Here is a 6,694-nt window from a genome sequence, read left to right as displayed (position 1 = left end):
TTATAGGCCTTTCAGTACAATTTAGAGGAATTGCTCTTATCATCACTAGTTACAAGGAGAATAAAAGTCCTTTTTCTGTCATTTTAATTTTTTATTTTCTCTTTACCTTATGTGTGCAAAAGGAAGAAACAGTAAGTATTAGAATAAGCACCATTAAAACTAAATTATATATCACTCCTCGGTCTCTTCCCCTTGCCTTCCATCTACTAGGGTCAGGCAGGACACCTTGACCAAGATTATAAATAAATATTGTTTACTCATGTGGCCACTATATTGTTAGAACAAGATCATTTCTTCCTTGGGGCAGGAATAGAGACAGTGACTAGACAAAAACACTTAATCTGTCCTCTTTTGTCTGAACAGTTCCACTCTGGCCCAAGACTTACATGACCCATTTCACTCAACAAATGCTTAGGTCACTATGTAGCCTGCCCTCTATTAGTAAACAGATAATTATCCGTCTGTCTTTATTTAAGCATATCCTTTTGGGACTTCTGTTTCCCATCCCAAATTTTCCAGTCTATACTATGTTTCGGGGGGGCAGTATTGCAATTTTTATTCTGTTACATTCTGCTGAGTCTTACATTATTAACACAAATGAGTTATGGTGAACAGAAGACAACAGCCGTGGGCTTGGAGTCTCAGCTCTGCCACTTCTGACCTCAGCAATGTCATTAGTCATCTGAGCTTTGCTGTCTCAACTGGAACAAGAGTGTGATGACCTCATTCATTAAAAAGTGTTCAGAACTCTGCCTGACAGTAGTTAATGTGGTTATTGTGTGGCAGCCAACCTGAAAGCCCACACTTCCTGGCTGCCAACATAAGCAGGATAAACTGCCTGGACACTGCCAGATTCATCTGTCAGAAATTAATTCCAGCATGCTTTTCAGTAATCTAACTTACCTAGTGCTCTGGGGACTAGAGAAGATTGCAAGGGGGCTTTCCTAGAGCCAAGTCTCATGCCTGTGACACAGGAGTAGAGCAGTTTGAATGGACAGGGCCAAGCTAGTGAGCTGAAGAGCAGGTTTTCTGACACATTGAAGAGGTTTGAGCTTTTAGATGTTTGAAGGATGAGTAGGGTTTGGATAGGCAGAAGGGAATCTGGAAAAGAAACAAAATGAGAACATAAATATGTTTGTTTGAGTGTGACAACTGAAAGGGAATAAGATTTGAACGTGGATCAGATAGGAGAAAATGAATTGTGGAAAATCCCAAATTTCTGAATAAGAACTCAAGATTTAAAAGTCAAGAATCTGGGGCTGGAGAGATGCCTCAGCGGTTAAGAACACTGATTGTTCTTGCAGAAGACTTGTGTTCAAATCCCAGCACCCACATGGCAGCTAACAACTGTCCGTAACTCCCGTTCCAGGGGATCCGACAGCCTCTTCTGTCCTCCGCTGGCACTGCACAACAGGGGTTCACTTACCTACATACAGGCAATGCATGCATACACATAAAATAAAAATAATAAATAAAATATTTTTTAAAAGAGTCAAGAATCTTCATAGATCCTGTCTCCCTTCTAAAAGTGAGGAGCAAATGCCAGTTTATTAAATTTTATCTAAGCTGATTGAACCGGAGCCCTCTTTCCAAATAGATAAAACTATTAAGAAGTCATACCATACTACAAAGATTGCTTAGCTGTTGAGGCACCAGGACAAGGGGGTTAAAGGAATTATCTGTTCAGTGCCATTGACTTGAGGCAGCTCAACAGCTGGTTTTAGGTGATGAGTTTTCCAGTAAGTCACAAGCCTCAGAGTTCCCTAGTTATTCCTTCCATATCCCTCTCCATGCCGGCTGGACTAAAAAGGTGTCAAGCCCAGTAGTTAAAGCTGTTTCTGTTTTGGACTGTGCATGAATGGGTATTGTTGGTATCCAGTTGTAGTGCTTTTTCCTTGAATTGGGTCACAGCTGACAATGATACTATAATGTATTCAGTCATATTAGGAAATTTATTTCATTGATTGACCCTTTATTTTAAAACTCTGTTTGTATAATACATGGTTGTAATAGAAAAAATAACAACTACAGATAAACAAGACAAAAAGTCTTTTATAATGACATTTCCAGAATAGTATTGCATCATATATTTTAGTCATGCCCTTTTCTTTGTAGTGATGAATCCTAAAATCTCCATGTCTTAAAATATGCATTTCCCTACTGTTTTCATTGTCAGTGGCTTTTGGGAATGGCAAGTGTCTTTTTATAGGAAGATCCATGTAAAGGACCATTCTCTCCTTGAACGAACTTGTTCATGTGGTAGAGATAAAGAGGAGGCTGAGTCAGCCACACAAAGAAAGGGAAGCTTGTGCTGGATGTGACATGAGCCACATTTGCTTGGTGTTCATTGGTCAAAGCATGTTGTCTAGCAATGGTCAACATCAGTAAAGTCAACATTTTCCTTGCGAAATCTAGAAAGTAGGGTATGAAGCAGATAATTGTGAAAAACAATTCAATTAATAATAGTCTGAATCACAAATATTCTTTCTCCAGATACAAAATGCATTGTGTAGAGTAACAACCACATTCTGCTCTTCCTGTTCCCTTCCCCAAAGGAGAGCCATCCAAACTAGCATATATTTAACTGTTAGAATAGAAATGCAGATGAGCCAATACTGAAGGGGCTGGGGTATGCTTTTTCCCAATTAACATTTTAAAATATCTTTCCATATCTGTACATTCAACAGAATTTTAATTTTTTAAAAAATATTTTAGTTTTTGTGTATACATATATTGTCTGCATGTAGGTAAGTGCACCCATGTCGTGCAGTGCCTGCGGAGGACAGGAGAGGTTGTCGGATCCCCTGGAACTGGAATTACAGACAGTTGTTAGCTATTATGTGGGTGCTGGGATTCAAGCCCAGGTCTTCTGCAAGAACAGTCAGTGTTCTTAACCACTGAGCTATCTCTCCAGCCCCAGAATTTTAATGTTTTTTTGCACTGTGCTTTATATTATTAGAAGTTGCTTAGCCAGTCCCCCATTGGAAGACATTTTGATTGTTCTTCCCAGCTTCTTTAAATTTAGATGCTCATTTTTTTTCCTAACTGATATCTACAGATCTTTATATGTTAATTTATTGGACTTTGAATGGTGTCATATGCTTCTTATATTGTACATATGTTATTTTTTTTTCCTCCGTGTGTTTTAATCTTTGGCAGAGCAAAGACAGGATTAGATGGTAGGCAACTCTTGGGACCAAGGGAAAACTCAGAGAAAGCTCAGAAACCATTGAAGTTCCCTTATTTTCCTTTATACTCAGTGTTCGCACTTCCCACTGTTGAAGGTTCCCCCTCGCAGAACTGATCCTTTTATAAAGAGAAACTCTCCATTTGAAGTGTAGTAGGAAAAATGTCCATCAAAAATTAATTTTTCATCAGCAGGAAAGTAAGTGTTGGATGGAAAAAAAAAGTGTTGAAGTTGAACCATTTGCTTACCTTTTGTTGACCGTATGATTTTAGTACTTAAAGTGTTTGAGAGAAGCCAGAAATTTGTTTTCAGTTGGGAAGCAGCATTCGGTACATTATGCTTTGGCTCAGGCTTCTCATCTTTGTCATCTTTTCTTTCTTTCTTTTTTTTTTTGAGGTCTTATCTGCCAGAAGTTGCTCTTTTCTTTCTGATGAATCAGCTGCTTTTTGAAGGAGTGCCACAAGTTTAGAATCAAATTGGTGATGCTTCTGTGTTTACGGGCTTAAAAGCATTTTGATTAATGTGAAATTCATTTTCAATATATGTCAGGTCACATTTTCAAAGTGGTAGCTTTGGTTTCAGCCATTTCCAGCTCTATTCATGGGATTTTCAAATGCCAGGATTGCTAACCAACTTCTAGTCTTAATGCTATAAATCCTCATTAGAAACACACTCAAGTTATTTTGCTTTTCATAGAGAAAACTGAAGGTCAACAACTGTCTTCTCAAAAATAGCACCTATTGTATTATATAATCAGACAATCTTCTATGAGAGGCAATTTCATGTTACTTATTTAACTAAGAGTTCTCTTTCCAAAGTAATTCTCCACTCTGGGGTCTCTTCTGAGAGTGTTTATTTACACCAGCAAAAAATAGTTTAGTTTTTAATTGTTTATGTTCTTGAAAGTTTGTTTTAAATTCTTCCTTACATGATCAATGTGTGATTGCCTTCAAAGTCCAAATTGGTGTTGATAATGAAGAACTGAAGGAAGTTGTTTTGATTTCAACCTTATGAAAGTACTTAATCACAGCCTTTAATTACCTGGGAGGGATCACCAACTTCTCAGTACACCCTTCCTAAGCTGAGTTAGATCATCAGATTCAAGTATATTGGCATACTAGGCCCTGACCATCACTCTTGAGGGAGCTCTCAACAGTGTTTCCTGTACTGTGCATTTGCCAAGGTGTTCAGCCCTTGGGTGACGCACTGGTCAAGGAGTCACTGGTGGTGGGAGTGCCTTCTCTCCAGTGCGGTCTCAGCACCAAGAACTAAAGAATTATTCTTCCCCCCTTGACACCAGCAGGGATTACTCTTCCCTTTTGCTTCACCAAAAAATACCAAATTCAAGACAATGTCAGAGGAGAGATGGGGACATACTATTTGAACATGTGAAAATGCTCTTGGCAGAGTATACAAAATAATAAGGCACCTCTTATAAAGAGGGCAATTTAAGGTTTCTAAGCAGAAACACAACACTTTATGTGATTGTCATCTTGTAATTGTCAGAACAACTCAGAAGATAGGTTGCACACATTAACAGAGAGTTTCCCTATTTTACAAAGTTCAAAAGTGAAGCTTAGCAATAGAAAGTGTCTAAACTTCCCCAGAGGATAAATGGTGCATGCCACACAGCATCTTTTTTATAACTGGGTGTATGTACTCTATATAGAGTGATAGTCTATATAAAGACATTCCATTCTTGTATATTATATTTCAGGATAGCTGCCATTGTCAACCTGATACAACGGAATGGAGGGAACCTCAGTTGAGGAATTGTTTCCCTTGGATTGGCTGGTGACCGTTGAGTGATGTAGGAAGGCCCAGCCCACTGTGGGCACTGCCATCCCTGGACAAGTAGTCTTGTGTTATATAAGAAAGCAGGCTGAGTAGAGGCCAGGAGAACAAGCCAGTAAGCAGCGTTACCTCCATGGTCTGTGCTCCAGGTTCCTGCCCTGAGTTCCTGCCTTGGCTTCCCTTGATGATGAACTGTGCTGTAAGCCAAATAAACCCTTTCCTCCCCAAGTTGGTTTCCGGTCAGTGTTTTTAATCACAGCTTTAGAAAGTTAACTAGAACATAAATTATGGACTTTGACTATGTTCACTTCCCCCATGTCCTTCCCGTTCTAAAAGTTCCTCTGTTGCACTGTTCCCTTCTCCCAGTTTCACATCAGCTTTCATGACATATGTATATACATGATTTTATGTCTCTACATACGTGATTCTATGTACTATGCCCAGTGCAGGACCCACAGACGAGAGAAAACTTGTAGTATTTGAATATCTGTTATTTCACTTAATATGATGATTTCCAGCTACATCTCTTTTCTGCAAATGGCATAATTTCATTCTTTATAGATGAATAAACTCGATTGTGTATGTGTGTATGTGTATATATAATCACACTTTCTTTTTCCAGTCATCTGTTGATGGACTTGTAGGCTGATTTCATAACTTACCTGTTGTAAATAGTGCTAGAATAAATGTGGGTGAGTGAATATCTCTGTAGGATGTTGACCTAGAGCCCTTCAGGTATAGACTCATGAGTGGTATAGCCGATCCACACAGTCATCTTCCTCTTTCTCAATGACTGATCTCAATTGCTGCAGTGTAATCTATTTAGCTAACCAGATCATGTTGTGACATTATCGGGGAAAATGTGAATCTGAGAGATAAAGTTACAAACAGTTCCATCTATTTCAAGATGATCTTAAATGTGAATTAAGAACTGTTGGTTACAAATGGATCCTTTCACCCTATTGCTACAGATGGAGGAGTTATCAGTGTACTACCTGGCAGCGACAAATGGCAGTCAGAATATTTGAAGTTACCCTGCTGATTCTGGGAAAAGTTTTGCCTTAAGAAATAAAATCTTTAAAAGCATATGGAATCTTTCTTAGGGGATTTTGTTTTTGTTTTCAGTTCCTTAATATAATAGCACATAATTTTCACATAACTCTTAGGCAAAATATCCCAAGAGCCTTGAAGGGTCCTGTGAACATAATATTTCACACCAGTGACTTTTTTTTGGTCAGGTTGAAAAGGCTAAAATGAAATATTGTACATAAATCTCTACTTTGTGTTCACACCCATGGGGAAGCTGAAGGCTATGCAATTCTAAAACTCTTGGCACTGGTTAACATTTTGATTTTAAACAGATATACACTTAAAGTCAGATTCCAAATACTACTAAATTAACTCAGCACATTTGAAAACAGTTTGTATTTGAACTTATTTGTTGTGCACTATTGGGAAGCAATGTTTTTGTTTCTTTGTAAGTGAAGTTCTCTTACGTAATGTGATTAGCACATACACTTTTAGGTTAACTAAGCTGCAATATAGTGGTCAAATTGTAATCTATTAATGTTTGGTATTCTGTTTTATCTTGTATAGGAGCAGTATTCATAAAATGGTTTGTGAAAGTAGCTTATTGTGCGTGGATTTGAAATTTGTAGGCAGAGGTCTGAAACATAAAATTATTGTCATTGAAATTATAGCAACCCAAGATAT

The sequence above is a fragment of the Nannospalax galili genome, unplaced genomic scaffold (genome assembly GCF_000622305.1).
Source record: "Nannospalax galili isolate Female #2095 unplaced genomic scaffold, S.galili_v1.0 scaffold283, whole genome shotgun sequence".
NCBI lineage: Eukaryota > Metazoa > Chordata > Mammalia > Rodentia > Spalacidae > Nannospalax > Nannospalax galili.
The sequence above is the reverse complement of the archived record's forward strand: the minus strand, read 5'-3'. Positions refer to the sequence as shown.